General features: G+C 40.2%; 1 long non-coding RNA gene across 2 annotated transcripts in view; it reads left to right on the top strand.

Moving 5' to 3' along the window:
* The first annotated feature begins 1,436 nt into the window (after window positions 1–1,436).
* LOC307121536 overlaps window positions 1,437–18,967 on the top strand; it is a 37,828-nt gene continuing 20,297 nt past the window's right edge. Inside the window, exons 1-2 of one of the 2 annotated variants that reach the window (XR_013815952.1) lie at window positions 1,437–1,699; window positions 18,163–18,304. This is a non-coding gene — a long non-coding RNA (uncharacterized lncRNA). The remainder of the gene's footprint in view (window positions 1,700–18,162; window positions 18,305–18,967) is intronic. The other variant, XR_013815953.1, reaches the window with a different exon arrangement.

The following is an 18,967-nucleotide window of genomic DNA, read 5'->3' as shown; positions in this document are numbered from 1 at the left end:
AGAAAGGGTGTTTTCTATTCAATTAAGAGCAAGTGGAAACCACATAATCCTTTTCCTCTCCAACTCGTTTTCACTTAATTGAGTTTGAATCGAGAAGTGGACACATTTTTTTGTATAATTATTTTTTTTTTGGTGTCATGGGAGGAGCTTTTCATTATTAACATAAACATACCAAACATAAAATATCTGCGGCATTAAACTAAACTATAGGAGAACATGTCAGTCTATGTGGTGAGGTCCACATATGTTGTAGTGTTATATATACATAGTATATATATATATATACATATTAAACAATTATTTAAAATATATACACATAGGCCATATACTGTTATATAATAATATAAAAATAGACACAAGTAGATAAGTAAAATAAAATAAAAGTAAATACATAAGTAAATACATATATTTAACACACAAACACACACACACATATATATATATATATATATATATATATTACAGATATTGTATCATATATATATAAATAAATATTTGCATGTCTGTATAATTTATATATTATATAAATATAAATATTTTATATAAAAATTTAACACATTTATCTTAAATATACATGCATGTGTGTATATTTATACATAATAATTAAGTACACACATATATTATGTAAACACAAACTTTTATTTTGGTTGTGATTAATCGTTTGACAGCACTAATATGCATGTGTGTGTGTGTGTGTGTGTGTGTGTGTGTGTGTGTGTGTGTGTGTGTGTGTGTGTGTGTGTGTGTGTGTGTGTGTGTGTGTGTGTGTGTGTGTGTGTGTGTGTGTGTGTGTGTGTGTGTGTGTGTGTGTGTGTGTGTGTGTGTGTGTGTGTGTGTGTGTGTGTGTGTGTGTGTGTGTGTGTGTGTGTGTATTTTTGTGATTTATGAGGACACAAAAATTGTATAATGACACGGGTATTACACTGGTATTACGGCACAAATATGAAATATGAGGACATTTCAGATAGCTTTAAAAACATACTAAACAATGTTTTTTTTAAAAATGTAAAAATGCTAAATGTTTCCTGTGATGGGTAAAATCCTTACGCCTATGATATGTCCTCACTTAGATAGCAAAACAAACCTGTGTGTGTGTGTGTGTCCTATTTGTATCAAGACTGAAAAGTGCTCCAATTTCTTTTATAAAAATATGACATTTTAATGCTTTAAAGAAGAAAACATATTAGTCAAGCTTCTGATAAGATACATGCATTCTTTCACATTCTCTTCCATCCTAGTGTTGTTATATTGAGTTGTTCCTCTCCAAATGGGTTGTGCAAGAGATCATGTGCTATTTATCCTGGCCCAGGAGACGCCCAAAAAATGGTGCCATCTTACAGCCATGTTTATTTATGAGTCCTTTGCTGGGTGCCAAGTTTTACGGGCCGGAACTTCTGTGCTGCAGCTGTGTTTCCTTGGCTGGCTTTCATGGCGACACGCACGGCTGTTCTCTGAGCGCCCCGACACAGAGCGCGGTTGGCACGGCCCAGCGTAACTTTGCGCTCTGGCTCTTTGCTGGATCAGCAAGCTTTACCTAGCGAAATCTGCTGCTAGCGCTATGGGCTTTGACTGATAATCAATCTTGCGTGCCTGCTCGACAGTTGTCACTGGGACAGAGAGGCGGAGCAGGTGGCAGATGGGGCCTGTCTGCTGAGAGAGGAGACGCTAGGTGAGCCCAGGCCTGGCCCAGTGCAGAGAGGTGAACCCACCGCACAGATTTAGCTCTCTACTCCACAGAGGTTCGGAGGGGAAAACTGGGAACGCTATAGGTGTTGATAACCAGGGTTTCGAGCTAGTCTAACACGAAATCCGACAGAGGCCTTGTGTGAATGATCTATTTCCATTTTGGCCTTCATAGTGGTTTCAGAACATGGGAGACTGGTGCTACATTTAAAAACAGTTGTGATCTAAATAAAACCATAGTGGCATACTTTAAATCAAGGAACTAAATGTTTGGACTCTGTTCTCGGGACAAATCAGGCTGGGGCAAGTTTTCAAATGAGTTTTATAAATGTATAACATTTGTTGGCCAAAACAATGATGTGTTTAATAATTGTTTATTAAATTGTTTTGTTGTCAAAAAATACTTTGTCCTTCAGACCTAATCATTTTTTAAATAAAAAATCTTTGTATTTCTTGTTCTACAAAACAAAGCTGGTTCGCCCGCATTCTGTTTAGCACACAAATAAAAACGCACCTCCTATACTTTCTCATGAACCGTGTGGGAAGAAAACTCACGCGAGCCCGCCACAGGTGTGAGGTGTGAGAAAAGGCCGAGCTGTCAGTCCGCGTTTTCCACTGTTTGCTCACGGAGCTGATGTGTTGTGACGGGCTGTGATTGACACTGGGAGGTGTGACTGGCACGAGTCTGTTTGTTGGGCGGAAGAGGACAGGTTTACATCCGTCTAATTGCTGACTCCTCTCGACGGAGCGCGGGAAACTGAGGCGGAGACAGGTAGCGCGCTAACACTCCTCCTTGCGTCAAGCATGGGCTCGCGTGTAATTGCGCTGTCATTTTCTGTACTTCAGAAGGAGTCGGGTTTGTTGTTAAATGAAGCACGGGGAAACGGGAATGTTCCCACCTGCACAGTTCGACATGCATGTTCGGTGAGAGAAAGGCAAAGCACTCCAGTGAGGCGTGATTAAAAACACACATCCATGCACTTCACTCACACGACCCTTTTCTTTAACAGAAGGTGCTGATAAAATAGCTTATATTCGTAGTAATTAAACAAAGATGTAAGAAAAACAAAAGAGACATACTGAACACTTGACTTTTTTTAGGCTAATGACTGAATGGCTATGGTTCATTTTCTTAAAAGGGCATTTTTTCTCTTGTTAAAATGTTTCAGATATTAAAGCTGTTTATTAAAGCTGTAATATAGGCTGTTATTTTTGAAAAACTCAATAGGCTCATTTTCCAACTCCCCTAGAGTTAAACAGTTGAGTTTTACAGTTTTCGAATCATTCAGCCGATCTCTGGGTCTGGCGGTAGCACTTTTAGCATAGCTTAGCATAGATCATTGAATCTGATTAGACCGTTAGCATCTCGCTCAAAAAAATGACCAGAGTTTCGATTTTTCCTATTTAAAACTTGATTCTTCTGTAGTTACATTGATTGATTGATTGATTGATTGATTGATTGATTGAAAACTTTATTAATCCCGTTAGGGAAACTGATTTGCCACCAACTTCGACAATACAACCAACAAACTCAACACACAGTTAACTCAGATAAATTAAGAAACTATTAATACCTGATTAAGAGCCAGTATGACATGATACAGTATCACAAATCAAAAGTACAGAGAAAAAAACCCATACATATTAAACATATATTGTATACTAAGACCGACGGTAAATGAAAAGTTGTGATTTTCTTGGCCGATATGGTGATCAAGGAACTTTGCTGCCGTACCATGGGTGTAGTAGCAGGAGCAATGATATTACGCAGCGCCTGAAAATAGGCTAATTTCCGTAATCATAACCAACATGACAACCTGCTTGCACAGCTGGGGACTATTTTCAGGCGCTGCGTAATATCATTGCACCGCTGCATTCATGGTACTGCAGCAAAGTTCTTTGATCATTACACAGAAATGAGAGTATAGTTCTTAGCCTAGAAAATCGCAACTTTTTTTCCGTCGGTCTTATGTAAAGGAGGCCAGCTAGTAGTCGCTGTGCGAGTAAACCTCACTCCTCTGATCTCAAGAGATGTTCTAGAGACTGACACTAGAGGTTGCAGCCTTTAGCATCCTTGTTAAGGCCTGTACACACCAGGACGAATATCGCGCGTGCTTATCGTCAGTGTTTTTCGTGACGTTTTTTGGCGCGTCTTGAGTGTTCACACCCAAGCGATTTTCACTGGCAATGCGCTGAGTGAACGTGCAAATTCAATAGATAGCACTCCCGGTACATAAGGTGGTGCTGCGGCACTTTACGCTTCTGACACTCGCATGTCACACAGAAGAAGAAGAGAAACAGTATTTACGTGCTTGCCAAAACCATAGATATATTATGTCTATGGCCAAAACCATTCACACACTTTTTGCTAACTGGCAAGCAGCATTAGCAGTTCATCTTCTTCTTTGTCTACTTACTACTTCTTCGTCGTATCAATGTGTGCTCGTCAAGACTGTTTTGTGCTTGAGCGCCACCAAGTCGTGTTTTACTGTCACTTCAGCAGCTCCAGCCACGTGAACAAAAGCGCTGATCTCATTGGTCGGTCAGTTTTTAACGCGCTGCGTCAAAATAAAAAAACGAACCTGAGGCGTTATTTTAAAAATGACGCTTTTAAGCCTGCCGTTTTGCGCGTTGCACTCGCTTTGGCGCCCTTTGTTTAGTCACAAGGCGTTTAATGTCGGCGATAAACGCGTGCGAAAATCGTCCCGTGTGAACAGGCCTTTAGAGTGTCCGACTCTCATGCCGGCGGACCCGGGTTCGAGTCCCGCTTGGAGCGGGCGGTTCGAACAGGAGGGGTTACATACAGAAGAGTCAAGTTTTAAATAGGAAAAATATAGAGAGAATAGAAACTCTTTGGTCATTTTTGAGCGAGATGCTAACGGTCTAATCAGATTCAATGATCTATGCTAAGCTATGCTAAAAGTGCTACTGCCGGTCCTGGAGATCAGCTGAATGGATTCAAAAACGGGGAAAGAGTGTTCCTTTAAATATCTTTTAAAAAATATTTGCTCTTTGGTTTAATATTTATGGGATAGTTGAAAGAAAAAAAAGAGGAGAAAGACTCTAGAATCCATGACCCAAGTCAGACTTGAACCCTAAATTAACAGCTCCACCATGATGAGATCACATGACCAGTCAGGTACTTACTACTTCTGTAACCCCCGTTATTACATTATTTCATTGGCGGAAAAATTAATACTGCCGATAAATAACACGGACCCACTTTATATTAGGTGGCCTTAACTACTATGTACTAACATTTAAATTACTAATTTGATACAATGCACTTATTGTGTACATACATGTTTTTACATTGTACTTCCATTAAAAAAAATACCTGCATGTAATTACTACCCTTAAACGTACCCATAGCACCACACCTGTCCCTAACTTTACCCATATCCCACCTCAATATCAGCAAAAGTGTTTTGCAATACAATATGAACACAATAAGCACATTGTACTTATTTTTTGATGTAAGTGCATAGTAGTTAAGGCCACCTAATATAAAGTGTAAGTACCTGAAAACTAGCTTTTTATGTGATGCTTCTGCAATGATAGGTGCGACAAACAGAAAATAACTAAGTGCGCTTTTAAATTGGTAGCATGAGTCACATAGATTTTCACCTTTTTAATAACCTTTTTGATTTCACTAGTTTGTTTTAAATGGTATGACAAATGTTTTTAGTGCAAATATGTTCTATATAAAAACTTTGCATTGATATTTTTAAAGCAAAATGTAATTATAAAATAGTAAGCAAAATGCTGCTGTGTAAAATAGTTTTAGGCCCACTGAAGTGCCTTGAAAAGTACAGAATTATTCAATGTGTTGATGTAATTTCCACTGAAACTGGAAGACAGGGCGGGTCATATCAAACAGCTCCTCCTTTTAAAAAAAAATAGCCAATAGCGTTAAGTTTATATCACAGTTCAGCCAGAGCCATTGAGCTCGGTAAAGCTGCAGTTTCCTCCTAATCTCTAACCGTTTCTCCTCATAATCCTCTCCATATCGCTTTAAAATATAGCATTATGTGAAGAATTCAAATGGATCCGATATGTTTTCTGGTCTGCGCTGACTTGCGCATATGATCCGCTCTGTGCTATCGTGTCTCTGGACCGGAGCAGACTGTGTGTGTGCGCTGTGGTGGTACACATGACACTAACCAGACTTCATTTGCCCCAATGAAAAGCATATTGACACTGTCGGAATCGTTCCCTATCCCCTATATAGTGCACTTAGTGCCATTCACCATGTAGAAAATCTTAAATGTGTGAACAAGTGACTGATTTTAGCCACAGCTTCAGCGTCTATTTATAGGGGGCAGGACGATTTAGATTCTAGAGAGCATTTGATTGGACAGAAAATCTGATGAGAAGCTGAAGTGCAGAGTGATGTCATCAAAATCATATATCCATATTTGTGTAAGTAAGAGACTGTAAGTTTTGAATGCGTATATTTTCTAAATGTAATATATTCATACCAATAGCCAAAAGACTTCAATTTTGATTTCATGGGGACTTTAGGTAAGTGAACAGCTGTAGTGTTCATTACCCTGATATAACCATAATGAATTTATATCATTGGATTTAGGGAAGGTCAAGGCAGGGGAATCAATAGTGAATGTATATGTAAATGATCTGAAAATAAGGGCTGTTTTGCATGGGACAGGTTGGGCAGAAGCTGTTTAGGAATGTGCAGGAGTGTGTGTGTGTGTGTGTGTGTGTGTGTGTGTGTGTGTGTGTGTGTGTGTGTGTGTGTGTGTGTGTGTGTGTGTGTGTGTGTGTGTGTGTGTGTGTGTGTGTGTGTGTGTGTGTGTGTGTGTGTGTGTGTGTGTGTGTGTGTGTGTGTGTGTGTGTGTGTGTGTGTGTGTGTGTGTGTGTGTGTGTGTGTGTGTGTGTGTGTGTGTGTGTGTGGTTGTGTGTGTGTGTGTGTGGTTGTGTGTGTGTGGTTGTGTGTGTGTGTGTGTGTGTGTGTGTGTGTGTGTGGGCTTCTCGTCTCTGTGGAGCCTTGTCTCTGAGCTCTGACAAGCTGACTGGCACAGCTAATGGACTGATCATAATGCCTATCTGAGGGCACTGTCTGTCACATGACACCAATGCCAAGTCATTAGATACAGCCTTGAGGCCATCAATAACACATAATGCATATTAAAAGTCTTGTTGAAGCATATGCAGTTTAGACATAGATACATACAAATAAATGGGGTTAGTCTTTTAGCTTCCATTGTGTGTTTAATACTATTTTAACACACTGTACAAACCAAATCTAGTACAATCTGAAATGCTACTTGACAAACGTGATTGCGAAATGGATTTTTTTGGACTTTAGGCCAGTGATAGACTTATGTTTAACCATACAGAAGTATAACAAGCAATATGTGGACTTCTAAAATGATGTTTTGTAATGTCTATTCAGGGTGTTTGTCAGCCACAATAATGTAATGACTTGGAATTTGGCAAGTCAGCAAGTATTGATGCAGTATGTGATTAATTTAATCTGTATTTCCTGCAATTGACTAGATTGAAAAAAAGGATTTAAAAAACATTATTGGCAGCCATTTTTTAGGGATTTACAATGATATTGGATATTTCATCGCATGCTCATTCTTTCTATTGTACATTTAGATTACTTTTGTTATCAGCCATAAAATGAAAATAATTAGCGGATTATCAATATCGGTCAGAAGTTTCATTTTGGTTCATGCCACTAGTAGAGAAGAGCATTGAGGCTTTGCTCCAATGTTGCTTCAGAATTGTCTTGAAGCGTTTAAAAGAAGCTGGCCTTTGAGAGAATAAATGTTCATTCTGACACTGGTCATTCATGGTTTAGAAACACAGTGCGTTGGTTATTACAGGGCAGACCATAGAGAGATGCATCAGGAGTCATTACACATACACAGCTTAACTCCCTACTGTGTTGTTGATCATCTGTTCATGTGATGTTAAAAGGTGGGAAGATGTGTTCATGCGAAATGTCTTGAACAAACTAGCACAGGAAAGGTCAGCAGGGCAGATGCCGGGAGCCCCGTAAGAAGACCGATATTGAATCAGAAGGAAATAATCAGTTGATAAGTGGCAGAGCCGTGCTAAGGTGAATTTTAATTATGGCTAAATTGTGAAATTATTCCCACATGCTCTCAGCATCTGTTCCCTTCAGGAGCTCTGATTTATGGTTTCTATCAGTCCAAGCAACCTGCTCCCCATACCTGTGATACACAGGAGCAAGATGACCATTCAGTGCAGGCATAGGGCCAGTCTACTTAAGGCTTGTCTGTTGAGTATTACCTTTATTACCTATATATTGCCAGTTGATTGGATAACCAATATACTGCAGCTATTGGCCTATAATCTAAACCTCATATATGGAAAATAAATCTAGTAATTATTTCCAAAGAAAATCCTCTGTACCATGATTATTACTGTATATTCTTGGCGGAGATGTATTACAAATGTGACGAACAGATTTTGCTCATTTTGCGGGCCTTGGTGTTTGACTTTTTCACACCATTTTCCCAACCTTCGCTAGTCAATTTTCAGGTCCTTTCTACCGCAATCCCTCAGAGAGCTTCTCCAAACACCTTTTGTGAAGAATCCCCAGCAGCATGCTTTAAAATTGAACAGAAAATCCCCCTCCAACGCTGTTCTGTTGAACCCGGCTATGTGGCATGCTACATTCCTTCTGCAAGACTAGACTGTTTTTATTCTTGTGTGATGGTTTGATGGAATGTGATGCACACGGTTAGCTATTTCGCTGCTCTCATGATATGTAATTCCCTCTTTCAACCTTATATGAATTTCAAAAGATCATTGAAGTGTTTTTTATACCCTAATGCACAGACTGAATTTAATGTTACAATGAGTGCAGCTTTTTGGAAGACAGGGATACTACAGCTGATGCTAGCCTGTCACCTGCATCTCCATTGAGAAAGTTGAAACCCAGAAACTCAATATTTCAGTCCTTCTCTGGTAACTGGGTTACCGGTTTCCTGTGTAACTTATTCCCAACGATACAGGACAGTGGCAGAAATAATGGTCATAAACTATAAAATGGTCATTTGGAGTGGGCCACTAAGACTTATTACAGACTTGATTATCATGAAATATAATTTACGCAACAAGGGGGACCATATTTACAGCTTTTTTTTTTCCATACTATGAGTGAACAGTTATCTCCAGTGTCATGAGAGCCTATTTTGCAAAATGATTTTAAAAAGGTGATGTTATAGCGCATTTTTATGTTTAGTTCAACACTGTGTTTGTGCAATGCTAGAGCTTTAAAGGAGCAGTATTTAATAATGACAGCTAGTGTAAATGTAAATGTATGTCCACGTTACACTTAATTTTCCTGGTTAAATAAACATTAAATAAAAAAGAGAGAGCAAATACAGTTCTATTTTGTATCTTTATGTTATGTTCCATTTATTAAAACCAAGTATACATTTAATCAAGTTATTATTTGTACACATTTTTACATTTATTCCAAAATAATAAATAAATGCAGTAACAATTTAAACTATATATATATATATATATATATATATATATATATATATATATATATATATATATATATATATATATATATATATATATATATATATATATATATATATATATTATTTGTGAACTAATGTACAGCTTTTCTTTTTAATAGTCAACTTATTTTCATCAGTCATCATAAAGCTTGTACTTGTTGGCTACACTGTACACAGACACTTTTAATTTCCCCAAGCTGTTTGCTCACTAAAAACCCCACAGTCATCATGTTTTCGGGTCATTTCAAGTTTGATTTTGACGTGACATAAAGCGGTGATATCTAAATGACTGTGTTGTTTACTTACTTTTTCATTAGTTTTCTCAGTAACATTGGCCCCATTTCCACTGAAATTACCCGGAACAATTTGTACCAGGAACTTTTTTTACTGGAACTTTTTTCCCCCAGACCTGCTACTGTCTGCGTTTCCACTGCGGTCTAAAGTACCGTGAAGATTAGGCAAATTAGTCCTGTGACGTAGGACTGTGCGCGACTGAGATTCAAGCTGTGCTGCTTTTGCTGGTTATGTATTGGTTTACTAAAGAGGTAATTAACAAAACTGCAGAAAAGAGATGAGCACTGATACTAAAATGTATTCTGAAAGCTCGTAAAGCTTGATTTAAAATAAGACAACGTATGTTATCAGCTATTACGGACATTGACCGTGAGATGGCTCAGATGAACACGTGCCATCAGACAGAAAGAGCAAGACCGATATTTGCTGAACGCAGAACGATCCTCGCCATAGACTTTTAAAAATGGCAGTTGAAATAAAATGCTGCACCATGAGCTCAACCAATCAGCATGTTCAGTGCCCAAGTCCCACCCCCGAAAGTTCCTGAACTTTGAAAAAGTACTACCTCACAAGCAAGGACTTTCGGAGGCGGAAATTTTTACCCGAAACTTCATTTAGACCCTGGTTCCTGCAGTCAAAACACACCCCAAAGTTCCTAGTTCCTGGGGAAAGTTCCTGCGGTGGAAACGCGGCTATTGTCTTCATTCAGGCCGATCAGTAAACGCACACAAAAACAAAAGGCGGGATTTATTGCACAAACCAATCATATCCAATTATAACCCATCACAAAACTCACAGCACGCATTAGGGTGTCTACTTTAAAGGGATAGTTCTACCAGGAAGACTCGGGAGACCAGATAAAGTATGATAACACCATTAGTTTATTAACAGACCAGCAAGTATTAAATTAGAGGTTCTTTGGCGTAGGCCCCGTCCGTAACGCTCGTCACGAGGGTAACGGACTCTGCATTTCCTGCCTGAAGATGAAGGCAGTGGAGCAGCCGACCCCCAGGAGGGCATAGACAGGGACCGACCTGGTGGTGGTGGGGAGGATGGAGGCAATGCTGGGGTCAGCATCTGTGAACTCAGATGTGTTAATTACCGATCTTTTATACTCTGAGAATTATGACTTGATTGGATAGGTCTGAATGTGATAAGTGACGTAACATTGAATCTTCCTGCCAGAACTTGCGCATAAGCTTCATTTCACCCAAAATTTTAAATTCTGTCTTCATTTACTCACCCTCAACTTGTTCCAAACCTGCATGAGTTTCTTTGTTCTGCTGAACACAAAAGAAGATATTTTGAAGAATGTTTGTAACCAAGCAGAGAGAGCAACCATAGACTACCATAGTAGGGAAAAAAATACTGCTTTGTTACAAACATTCTTCTAAATATCTTCTTTTGTGTTCAGCAGAACAAAGAAACTCATAGAGGTTTGGAACAACTTGAGGGTGAGTAAATGATGACAGAATTTTTATTTTTGGGTGAACTATCCCTTTAAGTCAATGGGGACAGAGAAGGCGCGCCTCCCGCTGTAACTTCACCTGCGGGTGTCGCTGTTGGACAGTATTACTTTAAAAAAACGAGTGACTTTTACAGTTGTAATCGTCAAATTTTGTACTATTTGCTTTGTTTTATTTTTGTAATATCGATTATTTTCTCATCCAGTTTTTTTGAGGAGGCACTGCCTCCCTTGCCTCCTTGGAGGAAATGCCCCTGGTCTTAAGGTAGGGACACACCAAACCGACGCCAAAGAACTAGCGCTGAAGAAAACCGACTGTGTTGTTGCCTCGCGTCGCCTGCGTTAGGGCAAAAAAGCTGCACTTGAACACACAGAGAGAACTAAGGTAGACTGTCAACTAGCATTCTGTGCATTTCTGCAGATATTTTCATCTATATTCGTCATTCAAAAAGGGAAACCGACGCTTCAGGCAGCAGATACACAAACTGTAAACACTCCGCCCATGATAATATTAAAATATTTGCCCAAGAACACTTAGGTATGATGATGGGAAACTAGAACAGCTTTCTATCCATACCGTTTTGACTTCTTTGCTTGCTATTGTTCTTGTGCACTGACTCATTCACTAAGCTGAACAGCCAATCAGAGTTCTCTCTCTCACGGACGGACCAACTCCGATTCTACATGAATTGTCCCCCCAAAAAATGTGTCAGACTAGAGCCAATGGTGCGGAACACACTGGAAAAATGAAGTCGGCCGATGCTCAAAAACGGCCCGACGTTGCCCAATGGCCAATTGTTGGATTGATGTGTCCCAGGATTAAAACTATAAGTTGATGAGTTGATTTATACGCTATTAATGCGTTATGTGCCTCTGGTCATAGAGCTTTTTAGATGGATGCCATGGCTTTTTAGGTTGGGTAGAATATACGATCTCTGGCCCTGTTTGTTTGCATGCGTCCATGGCTGCAATGAGCAGTGTTTTCTGCCACCTGGCAACCCAGGGGTGTTGAAATACTATTGGGTAAATTGGCAGTGGACGGGATCACACAAACTAAAACAAAAAAAAGACATTTAGAGTCAGACAAGGAACGTACATTTCTAAGTAGAATTGTTGGCTGTAGCATTGTTTTTAGTACAGTAAAAAAAAAAATACATACAGCACCTTTAAGGGAATTAGAGCAATGGTCTTATAACTGGCCTCAGTTTTACACCTTCCAGCTAACAGCATGAAACGCCAATGCACAACTTTGTCACAAATGTTGTCAATGTTTCAAATAACCACGACAATATTAGCCTTCATCAAATGCATTGTATCTCTCTGGGTGATCTCAGCAGGGTCCAATCAGATCTGTCCTTGTCTTGATAGGTATGTTTGTGTGATCTGGTATACTGTAGTGACAGGCAATACAGAAGAGAAGACAGGGAAGACAGTTTCCACATGCTAACATGCTCGCCTCCCTCACTATTTCTTCCCTGCAGGGTGGCAGGCTGTGTGGGCAGCCTGCTTCCTCTCGGTGCTGGCACCTGGAGTGTAAGTGGATGCCGCTGAGGGGAATGACGGGCTTCACCCGGCGGTGCCAGGTCCTCAGAGCCACCATAATGTGACTTGGCATGTAATAACGTGAAGTGACTGACAACCCGTCATTCCTCTTTGTGTCAAAGATGTCAGTCTAATCACATAGAGATTAGTCTAAGATCTATGAATCATGTTGCAGCTTCCTAGAGGATGTGTATCACAAAATGTACATATAAGGCGTTATGTGCATGTTTTGTAAAGATAGTTTGAAGGTCTATGATTTAAACCTTAGAGTATGGTCTTACAGTCAATTGTAGGTCTTGCTATCCCTTAACAATTGTGTCGTTGGACCCGTTTTCTTCTAACAGTACATTTAGGTGAGATAAGAAACTATCACATGATATTCTGGGTTTAATAAAAGTTACAGTCTATATACAACTGGTAACCACAAAAAAAAAAAAAATTCATACCTCCATTTGGAAAAAACAAACAGAAGATGCGTTGGCAGTTGTGCAGTAGAAATCCATTTGGCAGGTATATAACATTTTGCTCAGATGACCTGTAACCTGTAATATTCCTTTAACAAATTCTCAGTAATGCATATGCAAATGAATAATACATATATTTCAATTTTAAACAGTGTTAAATTCACCACTGCGTCCTGCTAAGGGCAGACCCCATCCTTGGTAACTCATATGCAGAAGATCTCCTCTCTGACACCTTTGCAGTGATTGCTTGGAGCACTGGGGACCAGTCTGTCACTAACCTTTACTGTGGAGAACAACACTGTAGCCAAGTGTGATTGTGGTTACCAAACCCACACTTGCGAGCATACGCACACTTCAGCACCTCAACCTCCTTTGACTGTCACCTGCTTTGGTCCTGAGTCTAATTCAATATTTTTTCCCTTTCTTTCCAGGCATACTTGGTTCCCAATAAGACAAGTCAAAGGACTCTAGTTTTATTGACACTTGGAAGTACAAAGCAGAGCCAAATTCTGTATTCTTATAAAGACGAAGTAGCTTCACAGGACTGATTCTGTCTCTACTGAATAATCCCATCTTGGCGGAATCAAGCACAAAGCAACAAGTCACAGCATAGCTCCCTGTTTGTACAGTAGTATGCATTATTTATGAGGCAGCCTGTGCTGTGTGCATCCAAAATCAAATAAGCCTTCTTGTATTACAGCACTGTTCTGTTAACCCTCCACCCACCCTGTCACCCACCCCATTGCCAGTCAGCAGCATGCGCGTTTGAGTGGATTTGTAAAGAGTAAAGGATATAAATATGTTGGGAAAAGACCCACACATCCCATGCAATTTGGGTCCCATTGGAGTTCAGGGAGCGTGTGATCGGCGGAGTGCCTCTGAATGTCCTCCTTTAGGGCCCATGCTGCTTGGAGGCTGGGCCCCAACATGTCTTTCCCCCCTTCTCTCTATCTACACAGCAAACCTCCTTCACTCTCAATTTAACCCGAAATCTGATGAACCCTCTCTGTCTCGTCTCCCCCATGCACGCATACACAGACACTAACACCGGATTTCATGGAAGAAAGAGTAGATACAGTTGCGAGTTGATCAATCAGCAGGCGTGAACTGAGGCAGAAAGGCATTAACAATTCACATCGTTCTCAGTCCACTCGCCCAAGCAGAAGATTCCGGCAGCATATCTAATGCACAGCTACCTCACTTTATATAAGGGCAGCCATGACTCACAAGCTATTCTGCAAAAGTGTGCATTGATTTAGGGGGAGGGAAAGATGAGGAACTCTCAATTGCCTTGCCACCATCCATTTTAGCGTTGCACCTTATCCAGGCAATTAAAACATCGCTCAAGATCTTGGAAGTACCTGTCTCCAGAGCTGGGGCAGCCTCTTTTGAACAGTTTTTCATGGCCGTGGTGAAGATGTCCCATTAAGGTTCCAGGGTGCAAAATCACCAGACTTTGTTGGCCACCCCCTCAGGTGAGCGCTGTCAATTAAATGCAGAGCAAAGCAGCTGTGAGAGATTTTGCTTAAAGTTCATCAGCGGTGCACTTGTCACTGTCCTCAGTACCGTGGTGAGCCAAATTCAGATAGGCACCGATATTTAGAAGAAGGGTTTAAATCAGGCCCCTGAGGGACAGAGCAAGCCTCGACAGCCAGGCCAAGTGTCAATGCTTGGAAGGACAGCTGTCATATACTGTAGGACCAACTAAAGGTGTGTGTGGGGTGTAGATTTAAAAACATTGGGTGTTGGGTAGGGTCCTCTTTACAACTTGTCCACAACTGAATGCGACGCGCATCTTGTATGCTGTAACGTTAGTGGTTCTTGTACTTACAATCCGACACTAGAGGCTGGCAGCAGAGGTTGGCGTCATTTCATGTCAAAACTTGCAAATTCGTATGTGTGACTGATGAGTGCTGCAAGTCTTCCGTTAAGAGAAACACACACCTCACTTTTTTGTTTATTTGTTGTTTTCATTTTAACACCGACCAGATCTGTGGTAGATGAGCTTGGCAGGGCGCTAACTTGGCGGAAACATGCTCACTTGGCCCATGGTTGGTTAGTGTGAAGCAGCGTTGTTAAGCATCATGGTTCACTGTTACCTTTTGGGGAATCTCAATAACTTGTGAGGCTGACATAATCTTGCTTTTCACTCACATTTATTCATTACCTCTCTCTCCCTTCCTTCTCTCTTTCTCCACCTCCCTCTTTTCTTCCTCTCCACTCACCTTTCTTCCTCACCCACTCGGGGTTGACAGAAGGCCCCTTGTTCAGATGCACACCGGGCTTCACACAGTTTTTCATTCCCCAACAATGAAAGGAGCTTTCAGCAAGGCTGGTTCCAATTCATCTGTGATAAATGAGAAGATAAGGCAATCAGAGCACACCATGACACGGTGTGCAGCTAGTTAGGCACACTTCGAGCCCATTCAGGTGTGCCTGTGAGTCCTGACGTTGGGGGGGCCCTCTATATATACGTACACAGTCCTGATGGTGGCCAACACTCGGGCAGGAGCTGGATGTCGGTTCCTTAGTGTAGCTTCGTTCTGTTGACAGGTCAGGTGTTGCGACGTTAAATGGATCAGAATGTGTGGAGTATGGGAGTGAGAAGATGCTTTTACTGCATGTCTCAGTATTGGACCGTTGAGGAGGTCAGTATTTTCACTGGAGGCATCTATGGAGGCCTCGGAAATGGGTGTCTGTGTGAGGGTTTCACTAAGGCCCTTTGGAGAGGGTCTCTTGGGACAACAGGAACACCTGAGACAGGTAAGTGGATTGTGTGGGCTGAGGGATGTTGCCACGGTTTTACTTTTAGATTGACAACCGAGTAATTAAGTATTGTCTAATTACTTTAGATTGAAGTACGTCAGTTTGGATATGGTTCACTGGCATGACAGGTGTCTTTTTCTTCTTTCTTGCCTCCCTGCAATCTCACTCACCGATTATTAACGTGTTCTTCCCACACAAATAGAAAGGAGCTAAATGAATTTCAAGTTTGCAACCTAAAGGAATTCCTCAACTGTCTATTGGAATTCCTTCCATTGACTGACATGTCTAAACTGTTATCAGCTTTTTTACCTGCTGGGAAGGGCCAGGTTCACTCAAAGTTCAGAAGAACTTAAAATGGACCGTTCTGAGATTTAAATAATCTTCTTGCCCAAAAGTAATTTCAGTTTAATTTTGGTAATTTTGTGCATAGGGGGTTGAGAGTGAAGGTCAGCCAAGTTTGGAAAACATTGATGTATTCAGATGACTGTGTTCTTTCTAATATAATTGAAATGTTTGTATATATATTTGTTTTAATTATGTAGTTGTATGTCGTGGCCTTCTCTCTACCTGTTCTTTCTGACTTTTCGGTTTCACTACTGTTTTTTTATTGGTATGATAGCTCAGACTCTCTTACCATTACATGCTGTCTTCCAAAACCAGACTTTCACCTCAAGTTCACTACCCCATTCCTGTCAGTTTTATCACTTATCTTTCTTGTGTGTTTACACATATTCATGCCTTTAGAAGGGAAGTTCAATTCAGTTACCACATCTTGTTGACGGGTGTGTCCTCTCAAATTAACATTACCATTAGAATGGTAATGGCGCGTACATGTGACTGACCAAGTATATATGTGAGTGATTGTACAAGTGTGTGCATCATGGGGTGGGGTGTAGAAGGACAGAACAGGATTGTGGGAGTTGCTAGTCAGTGTTTGTAGACAAACAGGCCTGCGATGTGGTGATGTGAAAGAACGGGTTCTCAGACTGAATGATGGAGGCCAGCTCTACTGCCCCTCCCAATCTACTCAACGGTCATTCACACCATTAAAAGAGAGAATACTTTAATTATAATGCTTATGAATAGTTTGAACTTTTGTTTTGAACTCCCAATCCTTTTTGTCCGAAATAAATCAGACATTTTATATTTTCAGTATTAATTTTTTTTCCATCTTTTCAAATTATCTTGGTACTATTCAAGCTAAATCAACTAATCATGATATAATTCTATACACTGTATAGCTCAGAACACACACTAATAATTAAAAAGCCCTGTACTTTATTTTAATGACGCAAAGCCTCACCTTCTCTGCACTAATTAGAAAGTTTTTGAATTAATTCCTTCATTAAGTATCAGGGTGTGAGATTGACAGCAATAGTGCATCTTAAACTTCTGACAGCTTTAAGTGCCATAACCCATAGACGTCCCCACCTTGATTAAATGAAGTGAAAATTGTATTCTCGTCTCGCTTGATATGAAAATGGAATTTGCTATCATGAAATATACACAGTTGTCACTTCTTAAAAAGGTGTCAGCAATTTGCTTCACTGGGTAAGGTGAATATTTGCCATGACAGGAGAAGAAGAAAAGGTTTGAGAGAGAAAGACAGGGGAAAAAAGTGTGATGTCTGTGATCAATGAAAGACTTCATTGCATTGCGCTTCGTTGCTTTTTAAATAAGAGAATGTAGATCTCTAGAGTTTCTCAGGTTTGTGGCATCCATATTTCGGGTGGCATAACAACACTGCCACCTAGAGACTGATGACTATTCCTGAGAAATCTGCCTTGGTGTGTGTGGTTGTGCGTGTGTGTTTTTAGCGGAGACAGATGCACTCATTCCCACCTTTTTTTCACCCCTCTATGGACAGGAGCACATTTGGATGATGTTCATTTTGTTGCTACAACACATGGTGGTTTTATTTGAATTCCGAATTGAATTCCTAGTGTAATAACAAAAAAACTCTGTGTGCTTTTCTCTTTGCAGTCAAATTATATGGTTTTAGCCAATTGTCTCCCAGTGGTTCAACCCAAAATATTCCTCTTTGACTTTGGCAATGTTAAACTAGAAAAAAAACAAAAAAAAAACATGGTTGGTTAGAAGTAAATTACTGTTATTGAGCTTCAGAAGATTGAGTGAAATTTGTTTGCTGGTTTAAGTCTGAAACAGTGGTCATAATTTGCTCAAAACACCACTTACTCAAAAGTTACTCTAACATATATTCAAAGTGTCCTCTTTAGTACAGTTTAAAAAGCTTTTGACTATTTAGAAATAAATAGCCAAAATTGTGGTAGATGTAAAGTTTTTATCAAAATTCAATGAAATGTGTTTGTATTTGCCAATTACAGTTATTATGTTTATCTCACAGTTATATGTTAAAACCCCCAAATCAAGCCAAAACTGCTGTTGATTGCAGGCAAGATGACGTTGCCTCGCAGGGATTCACAGACCTGTCAGGTGTGCCAAACTACTAATGAGCGAGACTGCGCATCTAGCCATCCATCTGCGGAGGGCCTGCTGAACACCCTCAACCCAGCTGCTCCCTTCCCATGACCCAGGTGAGTCAGGCAGGGACAGGGTGTTGTGTGCAAGCCCATGATCCCCAGGAAACCTGGTTCCCGCATTGGGATCAAAGATCAGTTGGTTCAGAGAAGTGGTCTAGTCTGGTGCTTTGAAGATGGAGCAGGAGGGGATCTGGTTTGGTTGAAGCCAGGTTGTAGAGCAAGAGTTATGGGCAGGAAGCAGACTAGCCACAGGGGTGCTGGTGGGATTGGATGGGGTGAGATGGGCGGCACAGCTGAGATGTGTGTGTGCTGGTGCAACTTTTTTTGCATGTCCATGCACCGACATCAGAAATAATTTAGAAGACCAATATTTTAATCAGATTTAAGTCAATTGATGTAATTTGTTGAACCAGTTCTAATATCATATCTTCATTCACTGAACACTGATATCAGAAAAACAAATGAGAAAAATGATTTCCACTAAGGATCGCTAAGGGTCATATTTAATTCCATAATATGGTATTCTGGAAAATCTCCTTTGCGAGTGCACATTCGTTTTCAACAGTTTCTCTGATAAAATTGTATTAATTTTGATGTTAAAGTTAGATTCCATTTTGTGTCAGATCATGGCACTATAGTTTCATTTCATGAGATATTGTTAGTTTTGGCACAGATGTTCTTAGTGTAACCCTGGCCTGCCCTGTCATATTGATTCAC

Source organism: Gobio gobio, assembly GCF_949357685.1.
Source record: "Gobio gobio genome assembly, chromosome: 25".
NCBI classification, from domain to species: Eukaryota; Metazoa; Chordata; class Actinopteri; order Cypriniformes; family Gobionidae; genus Gobio; species Gobio gobio.
The sequence above is the reverse complement of the archived record's forward strand: the minus strand, read 5'-3'. Positions and strand labels throughout refer to the sequence as shown.